General features: G+C 48.5%; 1 protein-coding gene across 2 annotated transcripts in view; it reads right to left on the bottom strand.

Moving 5' to 3' along the window:
- TMEM150C (transmembrane protein 150C) overlaps positions 1 to 21,162 on the bottom strand; it is an 80,340-nt gene extending 59,178 nt beyond the window's left edge. Inside the window, exon 1 of one of the 2 annotated variants that reach the window (XM_047798784.1) lies at positions 20,554 to 21,162. The gene's annotated coding sequence lies outside the window, so the exon portion shown is untranslated. Of the gene's footprint in view, positions 1 to 20,286; positions 20,309 to 20,553 lie in introns of those variants that run through there. The other variant, XM_047798785.1, reaches the window with a different exon arrangement.
- Positions 21,163 to 22,184: the final 1,022 nt, after the last annotated feature.

Raw genomic sequence — 22,184 nt, 5'->3', positions numbered from 1 at the left:
AAAGATTCTCCCGCCAGAATTCTCCTTCCAAAGGAGCCGGCCCCGCCAGCAGCTTGGTTTTGGGTCTCTGGCCTCCAGAACGGTGAGGGAATCAATTTCTGATGTGTGAAGCTACTAAGGATGTGCTAATTTGGTGCAGCAGCCCTTGGAAAATGATCACCTACGGAAGCAATCCGCAATAGGAAGAAACAGAGAAAGACCTTCATCCCTGCCTTATTTATCACAGCAAAAATTAGGAAAAACCGTAAAGCAATGAAAAACAGAGGAAAGTTAAGGAAGTTACAGTATATCCATGATACATTGTGCAGCCGCTGAAATATTTTTTGAAGAATTTCTGATGCCATAGGAAAATGCTTATAGCATATACGTACAAAATTCAGGATACAAAAGCACATGTACAGCGTGATCCCCAAATGCAGCTGCGTGTAGTAGGCATACTACGTGCATGAATAATGCTGATGAATAAAAGTCCTGAATAGAAAAGAGCACGTAAAGTCAACAACTTACGAAAAGAAAAAATAAACCACGGCCTAGGAGAGGGTATCCCAGGAAACATGTAATTATTATTATGAAGACAATGCAATACACTAACAATTCAAATAAGAGAGGCTGAAAAGGCATTTGACAAAATTCAGGGCTCGTCCCTTACAACATTTCTAGGAAAACTAGGAATAGAAGGGTTTTGATTTTTTTTTTTTTTTTTTTTTTTTTTTTTTTTTTTGCTTTTTAGGGCCGCACCTGCAGCACATGGAAGTTACCAGGTTAGGGTCCTAATCAGAGCTGCAGCTGCCAGCCTACACCACAGCCACGGCAACGCCAGATCCGAGCCACGTCCGTGACCTATGCCACAGCTCACGGCCATGCTGGATCCTGAACGCACTGAACGAGGCCAGGGATTGAACCCAAGTCCTTATGGATACTGGTGGGGTTTGTTACTGCTGAGCCATGACGGGAACTCTCTCTCTCACCAACCACCAGCCAATATCTTTTTTTTTTTTTTTTGGTGTGAAAAGAGAACCGTCCTATTAAACGAGGCTAAGATGAACGAATACGGCCCCACCATGATGTTAAAAAGAGACAGGAGTCCCCAAATGGAGTCACTCACACCAAGTCCATGTCACCAAACCAAGTGATGCCTTAACAAGCTGCTTACTTCAGTCTTCCCCAGAGTGGAACCTCTGCCTGTTCGGTCTGGATTTACTTGGTTAGCACTGGGGGGTGATCGCCCTGATAGACCCCTGTCCTCCTTCCCCAGGGCAGGAGGACACTGCCCGAAACAACCCACTCTCTGCTGGAGTCCAGTCCCTGCCCTGCCTCCTTCTGCCCATAAGTCTCGCATCTTGCGCGGCTTCTCCGTGCTCCTTTCTCTCTCCTGGGGGGGATGCTGCTGGATTCATGAGTCACTAAATAAAGCCATTGAGATCTTCATACTCTACTCGGTTGAATTTTGTCCTTTAAAAATCACCACGACTGTTCAGGCAAGTTTTGCCAATCCAATAAAAAAGAAAGAGAAAGAAGGGGTCTAGTTACAAGAAATACAGAAATGGAATTATTATCTGCAACAAAAAGACCAGAGAAGGATTATAACATTATTGGAATGAATGCGTGTTCAAATAAAGGCCTGGCTAAAAGGTGAAAATTCAAACAGCTTTTAATTATACAAGAAAAGAAGGAAACATAACAGACTTACAATAGCGATAAAACCCATCAAATATCTAGGACTATCTGTAATGAGAAATTCTCATTAAAAAAAAAAAAAAAACTCACAAAACTCTGAAAGACACAAACACTTGAATAAATGTTCCTGGAGCGTTAATTAAAATGCTGTGAAGAAAGCCACTCTCTCCAAATTAATTTAGAGATATCAAAGAATTCAACAACAACCAAAAAACTCAATGGGATTAATTTGGAATTTGACAGTGTTTCTAATATTCATCTGGAATAACTGCTGAAATACACAACTACATAGAAAAATTGTGTCTAAATGCCCCTTTGCAATCTATTTAATCATCCTAAAGAAAGTTCGTTGTATTTGAAGAGTCAAGCGTTGTATCTCTACCTACGCTTTTAGGGTTAAATTAATACAGAAAAGATTACCATTCATTATTTGGGAGGCTTCGAAACTGAAGGGTATTTTCTCATGTTTTTGTCTTTTTTGGGCCGCACCCTCGGCACATGGAGGTTCCCAGACTAGGGGTCAAATCAGAGCTGCAGCTGCCAGCCTATACCACAGCCACAGCAACGCCAGATCCGAGCTGCATCTGCAACCTACACCATAGCTCACAGCAACGCCAGATCCTTAACCCACCGAGCAAGGCCAGGGAGCCAACTCTCAAGCTCACGGTTCCTAGTCAGACTCGTTTCCGCTGCACTGTGACGGGAACTCCAGAAGGGTATTTTCTTTAAAGATTTTGTTTTCGTTTTTGTATTTTTTTTTTCTTGTGCATCATTGCTTTTGTGCTTTATTCCTTTTTATCCTGGCTAATTTCCTCTAGGGAAATGCCAGCCTCTGCAAAGCTTTGTGGATATGCTGAAGCCCTCTTCAAAACCTTTTTATTAACAGATTAAACTTTATTTTTATACTGGCACAGGCTGGTACAGAAAAAGAGTGAGCTAGATTTGAACCATAGCTCTGCGTCTTTCACAGTGTATTGCAGTGGTATATATTTTAAAAGCAGATTGAGACACCCGCCTCAGATATCTGTAACATAATTGGGACCTAGCACAGAGCTGGGCACATACCAGAGACAGTAAGTATGATTTACTGTGTGTATTTAGTTTCCAAGCCTCTCCTTCTTTCTCTGTATGTAACTCTTCACTTTTCCTTAGTTCAATCTCATATCGTGATTAGACCCCAGTTGTTCAGTGTGTCTGCAGGGCTGGGCTGTGATTTCTTCGAGGGAGAGGGCGGCGTTCTGCTCCCCCACACGTCCACACAGGTCCTTCTGGTCCAACACACTCGGCACTGCAGGTGCCCTTTGACATGAGAGAAAAGAAGACGGAGAAGGGAGAGAAGAGCGAGGGAGACAGGCAGGGCGATGAGGCGATGCTCAGAGGCCTCTGTAGGATGCTCGTGCTCCAGCACTAAAATTTCATTTCACTCTGTCTTCCAGTTCTACTATTTCACAAGACCTATTAAAGCAGCACAGAAAGGTGAAGTGACATGTGCAAATCAGGCTGAATCATTGAGGAGCCAAAAATAAACTGCAGACCAGTCTGTCCACAAGAATAGCTGAATTCCCGCTGTCTCCTTAAATGATTTCAGGATGCTGGCTCTTAATTCTATCACTATTCATGCTTCAACACTGAGGAAATGTCGATCTACTGAAACAGCCAACGTCTCATGTGTTAGAAAAGTCAGGAAATAGAAACGTTTGAGTCCCCAAATAGCAATAGTAGCCCTGCCTTTGCTCTACGATATTATTTTGTTTTACTGCATGTGGCCTGGACTCCGGGGCTTTACTTCTGTGCAGTGGGGTGGAATTACAGCTGCCAACAGGAAAAAAGTTAAAGTTTTTTTTAAACTTATACTGCATGTAAAACAAGTGTAATTTTCCTGAATGCCTAACTGACAAGCTTATCATCATTTTAATATTCTCATCAGTGTCTGAGTCATGAATGAGAAGATACTAATTTTCAAAACGGCACTGAATAAAGCTCTAAATTAAATATAATCGAACGCAAAAATACAGGAGAAAATATTGAATATTCTCTTCAGAAAGAGGTATGGTTTGGACAAAAGGCAGGGGAAAAGGCGTTTCGGTGTGGGGACCACGGGAAGGACACGAAGACAGGACCGGACCCGGTGAGCGGGCAGTTAGAGTCCACCTTGGAGAGGAAGTGGACGGAAACGTGGGTAGAGAAACGGGTTCAGGTCACGCACGGTCTCGAAAGCCAGCACCGGGAGGCTGGGTTTAATCAGACACCATCCCAGGAGGGTTCCTGGGCGGGGAAGACCTTAGGGCGCGGGAAGCAGTGGGGATGGAGCAGACAGCTCGCGAGAGGGACTCCAGTGGCCCAGAGGCAGGAGGCAGGGAAGCCGGCATGGGCACCACTGCGGCGCTGGCACATGTGAAATCATTGTTATTCACCATAACGTCGAACGTCTGAAGGGCCTGGGAACTGACCAGGGTTACTTCTGCATAGCGACTGCGGGAGGGAGAGCAGGAAGCAGGTCCAGCCGGCGGCAGCCCAAGGTCAGGCCTCCCCTGAACCTACGCTTTGTGTCCAGGTGATCACAGGGGTCTGTCAAAGGGTCCAGGAGAAAAAAAGCCCTGAATGGGCTTCGGAAAATGTGAAACAGAACCGAATTCCCACTGGTGAAGTTAAGGAAAGACCCAGCACTGGAAGTGTTCCACAGCGTGTCGGACACTTGGTAGATAGCATTTTTGTTTTGTTTTGTTGTCTTTTTAGGGTTGAACCTGTGGCATATGGAGGTTCCCAGGCTAGGGGTCCAACCAGAGCTGCAGCCACTGGCCTACACCACAGCCACAGCAATGCCAGATCCGAGCCGCATCTGCGACCTACACCACAGCTCACGGCAACGCCGGATCCTTAACCCACTGAGAGAGGCCAGGGATCAAACCCATGTCCTCATGGATACTAGTCAGGTTTGTTAACCCCTGAGCCACAATGGGGACTCCACTTGGTAGGCATCATTGAGTAAATACTCCCTTCACGTGAATTGCTCTTGCAAAGCCCAGTCACATGTTCCATCCACAGCTGGCATGTACATGGCACTGCGTGAAGGCGCATCTACTACAACTCGAGGAGGTAGGTTCAATCATCCACTTTCACAGATGCCCAGAGAATAGTTCGTCACCCTCTGTAACTTGCTGGAGCCAGGATGGGGACCCAGGACGGGGACCCGGGATTGTGCTCGGAACACTGCACTCTACTGCTGCTCATCTGACCTGCTCTTCCAAACAACCTAAGAGGTGAGTGAGATGCATTTGACTGAGTCGATAAGTGTTTGTGGAGTTCTTCCCTGCCAGACCTCGCCCGTGTGAACTGAGCATCCAGTGATGAAAGAGCCGCCACCCCTGCTCTGAAGAAGCTTATAGTCTAGTGAGCAAGAGCGGCAAGTAAATCCACACTGTGCGGACGAACAACAGAAACTCCAAGCTCCCATAAATGAAACAACTTTTCCAAGCACACAGCCAGTTAGACAGTGGTTAGGCGAGGCCTGACATGCTGACATGACATCTCTGAGTCCAATGCTAATTTCCAAGTAATAGTGCTACTTCCTCTTCTGACCTACTGGGCAAAACAAAAGACAGCAAAACAATAACGTCATAGCCAGGACTCTGTCGTCTGGCCAAACTTCTACAAAATAGAGTCTGATCTTGGTAAAGGAGGAAACCTTACATTAAGCTATTGTGAGTCTCCTGAAAACAGCAGCTATCGGTTCAACAGCCGGAAAACACATCAATTCAAACATTAAATGTCTTGTCACTGAAAATTGTTGCTAAAAATATTTCTGGTGCTTCAGGTGACTCATTCACACTGGACCACTTTTCTTAAGGAAAATCGAGAAAAATGCTCGTGGGTTGAGAAGCTGAAGATGGTCCCCAAGGATTCAGTTCCACAGTAATTAAGACGATTTCTCATTTTTCCTGCTGCTCTTTGAATACTCCCAGCAGGAAGCCTAGGATCCTTCTTTGATAGGTAACAGATCTGTCCCAAACTACCTGACTGTACCAGCCTGCGAAACTGGTTTCCTCAAACCGGGTCCATTCTGGCTTTGAGAGTGAAGTACTGTTATTCTCACGATACGACTGTATGCCCCTGTGGCCCAGGTGTAGCTGGCAACTGCAAGTGCAGCGAGGCTGCATTAGCTGCCTTTCCCCACCAGGATGCTTAAAACACAGCACCCAAGCCATGCCAGGAGTAGAGCTTTTGGCTTCTTTTTATTTCTCAAAAGGGCCTTGACTGGAATCAATCATGCGAGTCGTGCAGGCAGCGCGTCTCTGTTGTATGACTCGGAGGTGACAGTAAAGGCCCCACATGCCTCTCAACAACTCCGGTCCCAGCCTGTCTAAGCTGCCAGGTTTAAGGAAGAGAGGTTTGATCATAAGGAGCTACTCAGGTTATCAAGGAGGTTAACAGGTATTTACCAAATGTGTTATGACCCCAACCCAACGGGAGACTAGTGTGACCAAGGATGGGGGCCAGAGTTCAGTATCATGAAGGTAGAAATGGAGGGCTTTGCAATAATTTTAATATCTAATTTACTCTTAGGAAAAAGCAGTTTGATATCTTTGCACTGTACACGAGGGGCAGTGGAACGAAGGGCCTCAACAGAAGTCCTCTACCTGCTCTTCCAGGCTCCTTTCTGAGCATTCAGTGATCCAGCCCCTCTGAACGACCAGTGTCCCCAAGTAGCCCAATGTTGTTGCCCAGGCTCTGGGTCCAGTGCTGCAAATCCAAGGATGAATGCACAGTCCCCGCCCCCAGGCAGCGCACGGATGAGCCAGAAACAGGTGCAGCAGCAGATTGGTGGAGGGATTAGGGAGCTCCGAAGGGAGGAAGCTTACCCAGCATCAAGGGCGGGGGGCGGGGGGCGGCAAGCAAGGAGGAAATGACCCTGGGCTTAGTCTTCAGGGATGTGGAGGCTCCCCCACGCAGCTGGGGTGGCACATGCAGGGACTCCGAGGCATCCGACCACGTGGTGCGGGAACAGAGTTTTGTGGTGCCCGGAGCATCATGCATAAGGCAGTAAGTGATGATGGATGAGCTGGGGAGGGGGGCAGGTGCCTGGTCACAGGAATGACTAGACTATAGCTGATGAGGTGCCACTGGAGGTTGGCTCCTTTGGCATTTACAACAGGAAGTGAGCTCATTGCTGATACTTTCAAGGATACACATCAGGATATAGATGAGAAGCATTCAAGATCCCATAATTTAGAGGTAACTTTTTTTTTTTTTATGGCCACATTTGTGGCATATGGAAGTTCCGAAGCTAGGGACTGAATCTGAGCTGTAGCTGCAACCGATTTAGTAACTGCAGCAATGCTGGATCCTTTAACCCACTGAGCCAGGCTGAGGATCCAGCCTGCACCTCTGCAGTGACCTCAGCTGCTGCAGTTGAATTCTTAACCCACTGCATCACAGTGGGAACTGCTAGAGATAACATTTTGATATACAATCTTTTATATATATGCACATGCGCTTATATATTATATATATTTGCCTAGCCTAACAAATATACTTTTCTTCAAAAATGAAATCATTTAAAATGTGGTAGGTACACACAATGGAATATTATTTAGCCTTATAAAGGAAGAAAATTCTGATATGCTACAACATGGATAAACCATCAGGACACTGTGCTAAGTGAAATAAGCCAATCAGAAAAAGGTAAGTGCTGTATGATTCTACTTGCATGAGGTACCTAGAGAGGTCAAATTCATAGAGACATAAGGTAGGGGGGCGGTGGCCAGGGAGTTACTTTTTAGGATGGACGAAACCGGCAAATGCTTGGTTAATGGGAAGGAGCCAGTAAAGAGCAGAAAGAGATAGAAGACCACAGAAGAGAGAAGAATATTAACAGAGCAAAGAAAGCATGAGGAAATGGCACTCAGGGTTCCAGCCATGGCCCAGCCTTAAATTAAACACGGGGAGAGACGGACACCACATCCTCCGAGGGAAGGAGAGGAAGATGGGTATGAATACATTTGCATGCGGAAAGAAGCGTTTGGGCAACCGAACAAGCCAAGAGATGGCATCCTAATGAAGATAAAGTGGTAGAGAAGTAGCGTAAGAAAGAGTCAGAAGGATACACAGACGGGTTCAGAGAATAAGATACTGAGGTTAAAGTTTCCGAGGCGAACAAGTACCAGCTGCTGGACAAGAATCTGGGTTTGGTTGGGTTGGAAGGGAGTCGCTGTGGTTTAGTGCCAGAGAACTCTTTGAGAAGGTCCAGGGATGCTGAGGCCGGATCCAAGGTCAGATTATCTAGGATGCGGCTGCCACCCAGGGTTGTGACAAGCGTCAGAAAGGGAGGCATGGAAAACCACGTCTTCAGTTCTTCAAGAAACAAAGGGAAGTGACTGGGGGCTGGATAGAGAATGGTGATGAGAAAGGGGGAGATGTGGTTTACCACTTTCAGCCTCCAAGTTGAGGACGGCAAGCTTTTTCCTGCAGGGACCCACAGAGGGGGTGACAGAGCAACCAACCCAAAGGTGGAGAACTTTATTAACCAGGGGTCCCCTGGCACGAAGAGGAAAAGAGTGGGGGACATCAACAGAGGACTGGAAGTGAAAACACTGACGGAGTGAAGATACAAGAGGTGACCTGTGGGGGAGGGGAGGTGGGGATGAGAGGTCGTGTTGGGACAAGTCGTAGTCCTGCAGGAGGCAGGGGGACATGCGGTTAGGGACAGGGGAGGATGGCCACGTTTCGACAATGGAAGGAAAATGACGGTGGGACCCAAGTCCCGTCTCAGAAAAATGGTAAGAACTGCTCCCAAGCTTGCAGAAAGATGCCGTGAGACTTCTGTTTCTCAAAGAACATTCCCCGGTACCTCCAAATCCTTACCACGACTCACTCATCTCTCTAGCACATCAGCCACACACCATACTCTCCCCTGAATATTTCTGGTCGGTCTTCCCCACTAGACTATAAAACTGCCCGAGGGCAGAAATGCTGTCTGTCTGTTCACTGCTCCGTCCCCAGCACCTAGAGCACACCTGACACAGTAATGCCTCCATGCATCACACTTGTTGAATGAATGCGTGGGTGAATAAATGATACAGGCCCGTTAGGATAACGACGTCCCATGACATTTGCGGAAACAGCAGGGAGGGTCTCTCCCAGGAGGGAGCTGGCATGGATTTGGTGATCAGTCCTAGAGGGACAGCAGATGTCGCCCAGGGCCGCCCCACAAGCCACACTGCTTTTTTCCTTTTCATTTCCCTTCTTCCTGTGACGACCCCTTCGGATCTTACAAGACTCGGCATGGGTGTCACCACTTCTGGGAGGCCGCCCCTGATGTCCCCTCTTGGGTGCTCTCAAGGCCTCTCTGATTCCTCTATGATGGTGCTTTCCCTGCTGTATGATGACTGTTCACGTGCTGACCTTCCCCACGAGACGGAGCGGGAACAGCCTACCTCAAACATGCAGCAGGGACTCCAGATATGTGTACCGAAGAGACACGTGGAAAGTACTGGAATGTGAGGTGGTCAATAAACACCTGGACTCTTCCCTCTTTGACGCTCAGCTCCGCCGTTCACACATCTGTACGTCGGCATCACTGAAAAAGACGGCCCCTGGAGCCAGGACAACCAGGTGGAAAGGCAGCTCGTTTCCCGACGGCAAAGATGAGTTGGCGTCTTGCCGTTTAAGACAAGTTAGCGGTCCACTGTCTTTCATGTGCCCAGTCCCCGTCCATCAGATCACAGGCATGCCTGTGATACGTGACGGAGAATCACTGGGCTTCCTCGAACACTTGCGATGCTGCCCAGCTGACACAGTGCGAGAGAACACCCAGCGAGCTTGGTTAAAATGTCTGATTAGTTGGTCTGGATTTTTACGGATTTTCAGATGATTCACTGCACAGCCAGGGATGAGAACCTCTACTCGTTGGCATCTTGCCATTTTTCCTTTGGCTTGTGGCGCTGTCCAAGGTAGGAGCTCCTCAGGCGCTACTTCACCCGGTGTCTGCCCAAGCTAGTCATGGGCAAGAGCTGATGGTTGTTTGAGCAGCCCGATGGGAGGGTCCTGCACCTTAGGACTGTAACACCAGCCACGCCATGCAGCTGGCTGTGCTGGAGAAAACCAGAGCTGGGCATTCAAGCTGGCACTGCATTGTCCAATAGCCACCCATGGCTATGTTTAAATTTCAGTTAATCCAAATTAATCCAAAGGTCAGTTCCTCAGTTGCACTTTCAAGTACCTGATAGCTAGTGGCTGCAGGACCGGCCAGTATAGAAACAGAACATTTCAGAGTTCCCATCGTGGCGCAGTGGTTAACGAATCCGACTAGGAACCATGAGGTTGCAGGTTCGGTCCCTGGCCTTGCTCAGCGGGTTAAGGATCCAGCGTTGCCGTGAGCTGTGGTGTAGGTTGTAGACGCGGCTCGGATCCCGCATTGCTGTGGCTGTGGTGTAGGCCGGCGGCTACAGCTCCAATTTGACCCCTAGCCTGGGAACCTCCATATGCCACGGGAGCGGCCCAAGAAATGGCAAAAAGACAAAAAAAAAAACCAAAAAACCAAAACAATATTTCCATCGCCATAGAAAGTTCTACCGGACAGCGCTAATATAAAACTATCCCTTCAGAATATTTTCTGGATGATTATATTCATTTTCTGCTAATCATGGGGCGAAATGAGCCACCTGGTATGCAGAGGGTGAGCCTGCTGAATCTCTGGTCGTGTCTTCTCAGATGAGTCAGGGTGGCCCTTTTTTTTTTTTTTTTTTGTCTTTTGCCATTTCTTGGGCCGCTCCTGCGGCATATGGAGGTTCCCAGGCTAGGGAACCTAGCTGTAGCCGCCGGCCTACACCACAGACACAGCAACGCGGGATCCGAGCCACGTCTGCAACCTACACTACAGCTCACCGCAACACCAGATCCTTAACCCACTGAGCAAGGCCAGGGATCAAACCTGCAACCTCGTGGCTCCTAGTCAGATTCGTTAACCACGGAGCGACGACGGGAACTCCCCAGGGTGGCCCTTTAAACCTCTCCCTGGGAGTAAGAACAAAGAAAGGAACTCTATGCTCTCATGAACAAAAGCTTTTCTGAACCATTCCATCTATGTAGTAGAGCAGCAATGGCTCTTCAGATATTTTGACTGTGACCAACAGTCAAAAATATATTTTATATTCACAACCTTCTGCACAGAGATATGTGTATGTAACAGAAATTTAAAGTTTTACAAATCAATATGTATCTTTACTACATATTTGGCACTTGGGTATTTTATTATTCTATTCCATTCTATTTTCTGTTTCATTAAAAAATATATACCTACGTAACTGTTCTCATAGCCTTGGTGGCCTACAGTTTGAAAAACCACTACATGGAGATATAAGTTGTCCACACAACCGGGGACTCGATTTCACAAGGCAGAGTTAATAGCCAGCTAAATAATAATTACCAGCTAACATGTACTGGACACTCACTCTATGCCAGGCACTGTGTGCAATGTTTTATATTCACCGTCTTACTCAGTTCTCACAATAACTTGGTGGAAGAGTTGTCCAAGAACCGTGCAAGGGCTGAGGTCTTCTTTGCACAAGTTCGCCTTCCGCAGTTTCGTGGATGCTGGACGAAGACTCCTGGGTCAGAGAAAAGGACTCCAACTCACAGAAGAGCGGTAGCCAGAGCAGCAGCACTTCCTTGCCCTCGTTCCCCGCCTCTAATCCCTGGAAGTGTCAGGAGGGCCCTGTGACACCTGCGCCTGCGGTGAGTGGCACGACTGGAGAGGAATTCCGAGCTGCGAGAGCTCGAATCTCTTACAGTCGATGTACGCATGTCTGCCCTTGGCATCCAAGGGCAGCGCTGTCTCTCTCATCCAAGACTGCTTCCTACACACACATCCTTGAAAAGCATCTAGAATGAAAGGACAGTCAGTGCCTCTCTTTGTAAGACCGGTCGAAATGCATGGGACGCATGGAGAACTGTCTCTCAAGAGCAGGAACCAAATTTCTCTCCGTTTTGTACGGGAGGAAATAATGGCTTAAAGGGGATTAAGAAACTTAAGGTTACAGCCCATGACCCAGATCGAGGCAACACCTAAGCCTCTGCTGACGACACCTTTCTTCCCAGACAATGGACAACGAAATAGGAGCGAAGAGAGTTATTCATTTAGTCATTCAGGCATGAAACTCGTCCCTACAGGAAGCAATTAGTTATGATTCGTAATAGGCCATTTTTTTTTTCACATCTTAAGAATTCCATAGGCATTCAAATGAACAGGAAGGAGTTGGCTAAGGAGCAGAGACTCGCAGTCCTGGTAAGTAAGCCTGGAAAAAGAGCATGTCAGGAGCTAATGGAAAATATTCAGGGACTAAAAGAATGGAGTCTATCCATTATCTCTCTGTGATGACTATGGTGACGCCAAGACGCTAAGAAATAAATTATGTGACTTCCAAAGGCTTTTCTAGCCCTGAGATGCTCAGTAGGGAGCAGTCATCATCCCGAACAATCCTCTTTGAGTTTCCATGTGACGACATGAGCTAAAACCCATGTTATGAATAAGGGAGAAGTAACTGTGAAAAAAAAACCTTATTATGGGCTAGGGACCATGCTAGGGGGTTGACAAATATTTCCCAATAGCTAAGAAAGAACACCGTTTCTGAATTGCCAACTTTACGGCTCCATAAGTGAATATCCACTTGGTTCAGTGGCTGGATCTTAAAAAAAGTACAATGTACCACTATTTGATCTCAATAGTGTCCTCTCCCCAAATCAGTTACTGGAAAATTGTCTGTATTTTTATATGCATATGTATACAATCAAAATTTTGTTTCCACTTCTTTTTCTAACTCTTTTAGGTGGTGGGTTAGGTTGTTTATTTGAGATTTTTCTCATTTATACAGTCAAAATTTTGGTATTTAAATGGCAACCCACTCCTTTTCATATAATCAATCAATGCCACATCGAAGCTCAAATTAAAGTGGAAAAACACCAATCAAAATGTCACAGAAAAGATAATCAGCTTTCTCAAGAACAATTCTATTAGCTGCTAAAATTACAGGGAGATAAATATGGTTCTTATAAACGCTGGGCTGTCATTGACAAGACTGGAAACTTTTTCAAAATGACATACTTTTGAAGTCTAGGGGATGTGGGAACGTTAATACCACAAGGAAACTGTCACCCATCAGTTAATATTCCTGGCACCACACGTGGGTATGTTTTAGTCAGTAGTGTTTCTATGTAAATACGCTTTGTTTCAGTGAAAAGTAGAACTTAGAAATTCCAGGAGTTATATTTCCATTGAAATTCCAGGACAATTACATTATAGACTTCCAATTCTAATTCACAAACACTCCAAGGTCAGTAAAAAACTATTTCTATCTGGATTGCTTTACAATGGTATCAGCATTTCTTTCTTTCTTTTTGCTTTTTTGGCGCCGCACCTGAGGCATAGGGAAGTTCCCAGGCTAGGGATTGAATAGAAGCTGTACAACACCAGATCCTTAACCCACTGAGCGAGGCCAGGGATCGAACCCGCCACCTCATGGTTCCTAGTCGGATTTGTTTCCGCTGCGCCACAACGGGAACTTCGGAATCAACATTTCTTAATTAACACCTTTTCACTCATGAATCAACAGAACGAAAAAAAAAAACCAATTTGAAAGACTATTTATTAACCATCCCAGTTTAAAAAATACAACACTCGTTTTAGCTATGTACAGTTTTAATTTATGATGTAAAACTTCTAATTATTACCATGTAAAATATTTCTTTGGCAGCTAAGTCATCACGAGGGTGAAACAAACCCAGGAGGACGTGTACTTCGCTGACAAATGAGACGTCTGATGAACAGCAAGGCTGTGCTCTTTTTGGAGGCATTTATGTTTACGTTCAGTCGAAAACCATTATAATTCATTATAATTCCTTCAGAGTTAAATAACACCATTTAAACTCCAGGCTAATTTCCGATACTGCCATAGTTAATCACGATTACTGCCTAAGTTTTGTCTACATCAGCCTAAAAGCATCACATGCCTTTCAATGTTTTGTCAAAGACACCTCAGCACCTCACGCCTTTGCATTCCACTCCAAATCTTATCACTGTCCTCAGAGATGGACGATTCGGAAGCCTTGGACATAAGCTGCATATCTGACAGATTTTTAGTATGTTAGGCACACTTCAGTATGTTAGCCTCTGTACTTTTTTCTTTTTTTGTGCTTTTGAGGGCTACACCTGCAGCATATGGAAGCTCCCAGGCTAGGGGTCGAATCGGAGCTTCAGCTGCCGGCCTACACCACAGCCACAGCAACGTGGGCTCCAAGCCGCATCTGCAGCCTACACCACAGCTCACGGCAACGCTGGATCCTTAACCCACGGAGCAAGGCCAGGAATCGAACCCGCATCCTCCCAGACACTATGTTGGATTCTTCACCGTGCTGAACCACAAGGGGACCTCCGCTCCTGTACTTTTTAAAGCAGGAAAGTGACCACATGGACAGGCTGCTGCCTCTCCTATTCTACCCGGCAAAGTCTAGGGACAAGTGATTGCTCCTAGTTAGTTTGACCTTTAAGGAAAACCGAAAGCTACTTCCTAAATGAAATTAGTTTTACTTTCTAGATTGCATGGGGGTGGCGGGGGGAGATTTCCAGCCTCAATTTTAAGACATCTTCTTTTATATGAAATCCTTACAACTATATTGTTTTCCATTTGTCATACTGAAAATAGACCGTGAAGCCTTTACAGGCAGAAAGCGAGTTTGAAAAACAAACATTGTAGAATGAATGTGTGTGTGTGGGGGGTGTTAATGGGATGGACACGTCTATTTAGACCTTTGGTGACCCTTTGCTGTCAACCAGCTTGTGCAAGTTCAAAGTGATCAGGAGGAAGGAAGACCGAGCTCTTAGCCTCTGGGATAGCCGGGTCTCTTCGGGCCCCGGGCTGCCTGTCCAAGGGCATTGACCTTCAGAGGCCACGGGCTGGCAGAAGTGAGGTCCCTTCCAGCCTAAATGCGCCATGACGCCCCTCTCACTGTCGGGCCTTGTCTCACACAGAAAACAACTGTCAGCAGTTCATTTCTGCACTTGGGCAAATGCTCTCCAAAGCTGGAGTCCCACGGATCTGCAGATGCCCATCTGTGTATCATTACTGCGTTGCACCACGGGAGCTGAATGGCTGAACGTGTGGGCTCTGTTGCCAGACCGCCCAGGGTCAGCATTCAGCAAGGAGCCTGGCCTCAGACCAGTGTCTCCCCAAGTGAGTCTCCGGCCTAGTTTCAGAGGCAGCATTTTGCATCATGATCCAGTAAATACACACACACATTTACATAATACTAAAAAGAACAACAGCCACAGCACATGCCAGTTCCCAGGCTAGAGGTCGACTCAGAGCTGCAAGCTGCAGGCCTACACCACAGCCACGGCAACGCCACCTTTATGACCTATGCCAATGCTGGATCCTTAACCCACTGAGGGAGGCCAGGGATTGAACCTGCATCCTTACAGAGACTATGCTGGGTTCTTTTTTTTTTTTTTTTTTTTTGTCCTTTTGCCTTTTCTAGGGCCGCTCCCATGGCATATGGAGATTCTCAGGCTTGGGGTCGAATCGGAGCTGTTGCTGCCAGCCTATGCCAGAGCCACAGCAACGCGGGATCCAAGCCGATTCTGCAACCTACACCACAGCTCACAGCAATGCCGGATCCTTAACCCACTGAGCAAGGCCAGGGATCAAACCCGCAACCTCATGGTTCCTAGTCGGATTCGTTAACCACTGCGCCCCGACGGGAACTCCCCTATGCTGGGTTCTTAACCCACTGAGCCACCACGGGAACTCCTCTGTAGTGCTCTTGCTCACCACTTTCCATTGCCTCGTGGTCCTGTGCTTGCGTACAGGGGGAAACAAACGTGTCATCAAATCCTATAACCCTCTCACTAAGAAGGATGCAGGGGGCCAATCCTCATTCTGTTATACATCCCATTTCACTAACAAAAAATGCTGATCCTAACCTATTAAATTGATTTCATGACTCAAGACATGTGGTCTGAAAAATACTATGATAACGCGTTGTGTGAAAATTTTTTTTGGAAAAAAAGTTAAATAAGTATGTGTATCTCATCTTAGAGACGCTACCATGCTGTTGGGCATGATAATCTAAAAAGAAAAAAAAGAGGATTATATGGAACAGGTCCTCAATTTACTCAAGCATCTCCATCTCCTCGTGGGATGGACATTCTTTTGGGAAATGGTACCCTATAGTGTTAACATCTTAAGGGCAGAGACACTTTGGGGGTTAATTTACATTGCAGTTAGTATGCACAAACACCTCTGACAAGTTTCTAAATAACGGATCGAGGGAGTCCCTCCCAGAGAAGGAGACCCCCCAGGACTCCGGCTCTGGCCTGGGGAGAGGCGTCTTGGGTACGTAGGCTGAGCGAGGGAGGATCACTCACCCCAGAAATATGAGAAAAAGTCTAATTAAAACCGTGTTCATCTTGATGGTCAAATAATGGCTTTAATGAAAGCAAATTAATTTATTTTTTTTATTTTTAATTTTTTTTTGTCTTTTTGTTGTTGTTGTTGTTGCTATTTCTTGGGCCGCTCCCGCGGCATATGGAGGTTCCCAGGCTAGGGGTCGAATCGGAGCTGTAGCCACCGGCCTACGCCAGAGCCACAGCAACGCGGGATCCGAGCCGCGTCTGCAACCTACACCACAGCTCACGGCAACGCCGGATCCTTAACCCACTGAGCAAGGGCAGGGACGGAACCCGCAACCTCATGGTTCCTAGTCGGATTCGTTAACCACTGCGCCATGACGGGAACTCCGAAAGCAAATTAATTTAAAACAGCATGGTAGATGCTGAGTAAAAACTCATTCTAAATACATTGGTATTTAGTATATTTACTAAATACAATGGTAGGTTATTTTTTAAGGGGCTTTGTTCATGCTCGGGCCTGGGCTAGTGGGAGAGTCTGGGTTGAGGCTAAAGGAAAGACTCCGGGCGGGAAGGGCCCAGGGAGGCAGAGGGGCTTCCACAGGGACTCGTGGGTGCAGGACAGGGAGGGGGGCTGGTTGCTCATCATCCTCGACCTCTTACCCCTCGAAATCTCCGTCCCCTTGAATTAATGAAAAATGCAGAAACTGGCTCTAAGGACGTGCAAAGAGCAAGTAATAAAACAAGTTCAAGAACACGGAGGCACGGGGCCAGCATCTAAACAGCTCTGAGTGGTGCTTATTTCTGTGGCTAGTAGACATGTGGAAATGCAAAAGGGAAACTTTATTTTCAGAATAGAGTTGAACTTCAGAATAACACATCTTTGGAGTTCCTGTTGTGGCTCTGTGGTTAATGAGCCCAACTTGTATCCATAAGGATGCAGGTTCGATTCCTGGCCTTGCTCAGTGGGTTAAGGATCTGGCGTTGCCGTGAGCTGCAGTGTAGGTGGCAGACGCGGCTCAGATCCCAGGATGCTATGGCTGTGGTGCAGGCTGGTGGCTACAGCTCCAAATGGACCCCTGGCCTGGGAACCTCCATACGCTGCAGCCGGAGCGGCCCTGGAAAGACGAAAAAAGGAATCACACACTTTCTTCAGAGTAACTACAAATATTTTTTCAAAACAACAAGATTACAGAGTCAAATCTTAATTCCTGGTTCTATGAATGCCAATCTCTGCTTTCTTCTAATGAAGGATAATGGCCACTAAGTGTTATCTGTGCAGGAAATGGGTGGAGAGGAGTTAAAGCTGGACTATCCAGCAGGGTAGCCACTGGCCTCATGTGGCTACTTAAATTAATTAAAATTAAATAAAATTTAAAATTCAATTCTTCAGTTGCGCTAGACATGTTTCAAGGGTTTGATAGCCACCTGTGGCCGCCATGCTGCACAGAGCATAGAAGAGCCCGTCCCTGTGGGAAGGTTTACTGCCCTGGGCTGATCTAGGGAAAGGCCACCCGCAGACGTGAAAAGGAAAACTTCATTTCTCCCTTCACGAAGAGTTCCAAGTGCTATCTAGCAGAGCTGGCTCGACTCGCAATACTGAGGGTTGACTCTGAAGGCTACTGCCAAAGATTTCATTGTTATTTCAAAATATCATCCCGAAAGGCCAGTCTAAAATCTCTTCGCATTGAGACTTTCCATTGCTGCAAGTTCTCTTTCAAGGTCCAAATATGCCAGGAAATGATATTCTGTGATAATAACTTGTTCACGTTCCACTATTTATGAGCTAGCTTAAAAATACTTAGAGTAAATGATGAAACAAACAAACACGAAGATATATGGGCTCAGTAGCTCCAGGAACACAAGTTTATGTTCAAGTAAGGAGGCATGCAGGTCCATTGTTACCCTTGGGAGAAGGAAAATATTTATGATGCATCTGGGCCTTTCTTAGCCTTTTCATGAACTTAGACTCTGATTCAGTAACATGTGGTCCTTGTATCACATTTTGAGAACCCCAGCACAGCTCTCATTTGAGCCTCACTGCACCTCGTCACTGCTGTGGTGTGGATTCTGAGTGCTGTAGATTCTTCTTGCAAAGGGGAAGACTGAGAGCTAATACATCATCTCGACAGTGTCCGTCTTGCCTAATTGGTTACTGAGCTGATCCCAAGTGGCCAGAATACACCGCAATCAAATGGCTGGGATTGCAGGGGCCCCAGGCTTTTCCTCCTTCATAACTCTGGGCTGCCCTGCTAATCTGACCACGGTACTGCAGACGGGCACCCAGCGCCCGGGGAAACCAAGAGGGAGGACACCAGGGTGTAGCGTTAAGCACTGTCACCCTTCGTGACCACAGAGCGGATAAAGCGAGCCCCAGAAAACCCTGCAAGGGCATCGTAAGCATGATGGTGGTAGTTCTAGAGCACAGGCTAAACACAGCATCACCAGAGACATTAAAAAAAAAGGAAGGAAGGAAAAAAGAAAATCACTCCACAGAGTAAACTATCTCCCCAACAGAGCAACCCCTGAAAGGCATTTGATGAGAAATATGTGAATGAAGCAACTGCTATAAAGACACTTTAATGTCAACTTAAATAATCTAAACAAATTGCCATCAGCTAATGGCCGATTATAACAAACACGCACTTCCCAAAGACTTTAATATGTTTGCTCAGTGTCATGACATCGACCAACTGTCACTATTATCAGCCAAACTGCTTCGTCCTTTTATTTACCATCCCTGGTTTTTGAACTTCCAACTTGGGGAGCTTGCAAAATATTTATTAACTACTATATAAATAGAAGACACCATTAAAATTCCTATGCTTATGCCTTGAAGATTAAACTCACATTTCTAGTTCATTAAGAGATGGTAGCTATAATTAATCTTAGAAATGTGGTGTCTCTGGGATACATGGAAGAAAAAGTTTAGGATTTCATGCTTGAGAGCAGAGAGACTAAAATTCTCTGATCTGCAGAGATCACATACATGAGCCCAATCTTTCCTTGAAAACTTGAAGTAGGTCAACTTATTAACTGTTACCATGGCGCTTATACTTCCACATCTGCCTATGCTTTTGATGAAGGCGGCCCGGAATCGAGGTGCAGCCCTGCATTATTAAAAATCTGCCTTCCACTCAAGCAGAGAAATAAAGATGCAGATACTCCTATTATCGTTGAGGCTATGCTATTGGGATAGAGCCAAGAACTTAAAAAAATGTATTATTGATATATATGGTTCCCTATCAGGATGTCTCCTGAGGAGGTGGGAGCAGGTTCATTCCAGGAGAGGGGTTTCCATCCCAACTGGGTTATGTTTCCACATTCGTGGTCATCCTGGCTCAGCCCTGAAAGACCATCCGGCTGGAATAAACCTGACACCCCCCCCCCCAAAAAAAAAAAAATCCATGGAGTGTTGGGGTATAAGAAGTGTGGTGGAGGTAGGCGTGGACGGAAGAGGGGGATGAATACAGAGAAAAGGCATATGCATTTAAAATAGGAAAAAACCTCTCTCGATCTCCATTTGATTCGTTTAAGGAGGAGAAAATCACTCAGCAAGGAGAAAATCTACAGCCCCAAGCGAACGCCTCTTTCACTGCAACGGATGGGCACACAGCCTCGGTCGGTCACCCACTCACCGGCGCGTCTCCCCGGCGAAACCGAAAATCCCATTTCTTCCCGAGTGCCCCGGGAGAAGGAAAGCGAGCACGCGGACCCGGGGCGGAGGGCTGTGCCCGGGGCAGGGGACGTGGGCGCCTCCCTGCCGGCCCCGTGCCTCCCGGGCAGCCCGACTCGGCTAACGGGAAAGTGAACGGCCCGCGCCAGGGGCACCGGGAGGCCAAACTTGGGGTCGATCGCGATCCGAGGGTGCCCGGCCACAAAAGGCCCGGGGATCGGAGGGGGCGACGGGTGGGGACACCTGTCCAAGGACGGGACCCGAGCCGCAGGCGGCGGGCGGCACTGCAGCGGCGGGGACCCCGGGACGCCGCCGGCCACCGCGTCCGGCCCGGGAGGCGGCCTGGCTCCCGGGCGCTCCGGGGAGGGGCCGCAGCCGCGCAGGGCCCGCCGCCCGGAGGACCCCGCCGCCCGAGCCCCTCTGCGGCGCCCGCCGCCCCCGGTCCCCGCCTCGGGCCGGGCGTGTGGCCGGGCCCGGCCCCCCCCCCCCCGGCTGCCCGGCGGCCCCCGCGCCGAGGACGGGTCGCCGCGCCTACCTGCTCCGGGGCGGCGGGGCGCGGGGCGGCGGTCGCCTCGCGGGGCCGTGACCTGCGGCGGTGGCGGCGGCGGCGGCGGCGGCGGGCTCGGCGAGGAGGGCGCTTCCTTCAGGAAGGGGTGGGACCTGCCCGTCCGCCCGCCGCGCCGCCGCCGCCCGCCCCCGACTTATTCTGGGGTCCCGGCCGCAGGCCTCCCGCCGGACGCCGACCTCCATCCCCGGGTCTCCGCCGCCCCCGCCCCCGCCCCTCGGGGCCCCGCATCGTTACCCGGGGCCGGAGCCGCGTGCAGCCGGGGGAGCCGCTTCTTTGCAAAGGCGGTGTGGCCGCGCTGGCCCGGCACTCCTCGCCCAACAAAAGGAAGGACGGCTCTGGATCCTCCGCCTGGCGGTGATTTATTCCCGACCTGCTGGAACTCGGGCCGCCTCCCTCCTGGCCGCACACCTAGGCGTGCAGCACGCAGCAGCGAACAAGCGTTTTCGTGCCGGGGGCCGAAGGCGCTCCGCCGGCGCTCCGCGCTCTCCCGCGGTTTCCCTTCATGCCGCTGAACCAGCCCCGGCCCACTCCGGACCCCGGCGGTGAGCACGGCTCCGAGGCTGCCCTCCCGGGGCCAGCGGGCCCTCGTCCGCCCAGGCTCTCGCCTGAGTCTGTTCGAAAACCGTGTGCATCAGCGTCGGAGGAGCTTCGCCCACCCCAGACCTCGGCCGGCCAGGGGCCCCGGGTCAGGGACGGCCAGCAGCCGCGTGGGTCCGTCCTGTGTTTATCACGCGCTCGCCGTCGACCTCCCTTCCAGACAGGCAGCGAGCCGGGGCTCCCAAGGCGGGGTGTCCTTTATCGGTCTGTCTTCCTCAGGCTGACCTCCATTCTTTCGGGGGCCTACGGACTGCAGCTGCCTCTCCTAATGTGCTGCCCGTCAAAGGCCACGGTTCAAATTCTCCAGTTCAACATTCCAGAGCTCCCCTTCCCCCCTGCCCCCCGCGATCCACTGTTTTGTGTATATTGATTTGTCCTTAGCGTTTTCTCCCGTGGCCACTGGACTAGGCTGTGAGCTTCTTGAGGCCACAGGGACCTGGCCTCTTGTTTCCCTCTCACTATAAGGAATGGGACTCAGACATCCGGTTAAAACAGCATGAACAGAACTTTAAGTCACCTGCTGAATTTTGTGGGCATTCGCCCATGTGCATTTTTCTAAGGAGAGTGACCACAGCTTTCATCAGACCCCCATTGTTCTGTGACCCCCACCCCCACCAGGCAGGTCTGTGAATGAGCCCCGGCTCTGACTGAGGACCCCCTTCTGACCTTCGACCTTCTATGCCATACATTTCCCAATGCCATGACAGATGGAACCCTCTCGCTCCACCTGCTAGATCCATTCTTTGGAAACTTCTGGATCCATCCAAACAATCAGTGATTTCTCTCAACTCTGTCTGCATGTCTGAATCACCAGTGGGAGCTGTTTTTATTTATTTATTACTAATTTTCTTTTAGGGCTGCACCTGTGGCATATGGAAGTTCCTGGACTAGGGGTGGAATCGGAGCTACAGCTGCTGGCCTATGACACAACCACAGCCACTCCGGATCTGAGCTTCAGCTGTGACCTACAGCTCATGGCAACTCCGGATCCTTAACCCACTGAGCAAGGCCGGGGATGGAACCTGCATCCTCATGGATACTAGTCAGATTCTTAACCCACTGAGCCACAAGAGGAATTCCACCAGTGGAGCTTTAAAAAACACAAATCTGAGTGTACCTCAGACTCTCTAAGTCAGCACCCGAGGGCAAGGAAGCAGCGAGGGGAGAGGAGAGGCAGGGCTCTGGGCACGATTACAAAGAGCCACAGGTGATCCTGACATGCCCGTGATGAAGTCACTGCCGCTCTTGGGGGAGTTCCCTGTTTGTAA

The sequence above is a fragment of the Phacochoerus africanus genome, chromosome 10 (genome assembly GCF_016906955.1).
Source record: "Phacochoerus africanus isolate WHEZ1 chromosome 10, ROS_Pafr_v1, whole genome shotgun sequence".
Lineage (NCBI taxonomy): Eukaryota > Metazoa > Chordata > Mammalia > Artiodactyla > Suidae > Phacochoerus > Phacochoerus africanus.
The sequence above is the reverse complement of the archived record's forward strand: the minus strand, read 5'-3'. Positions and strand labels throughout refer to the sequence as shown.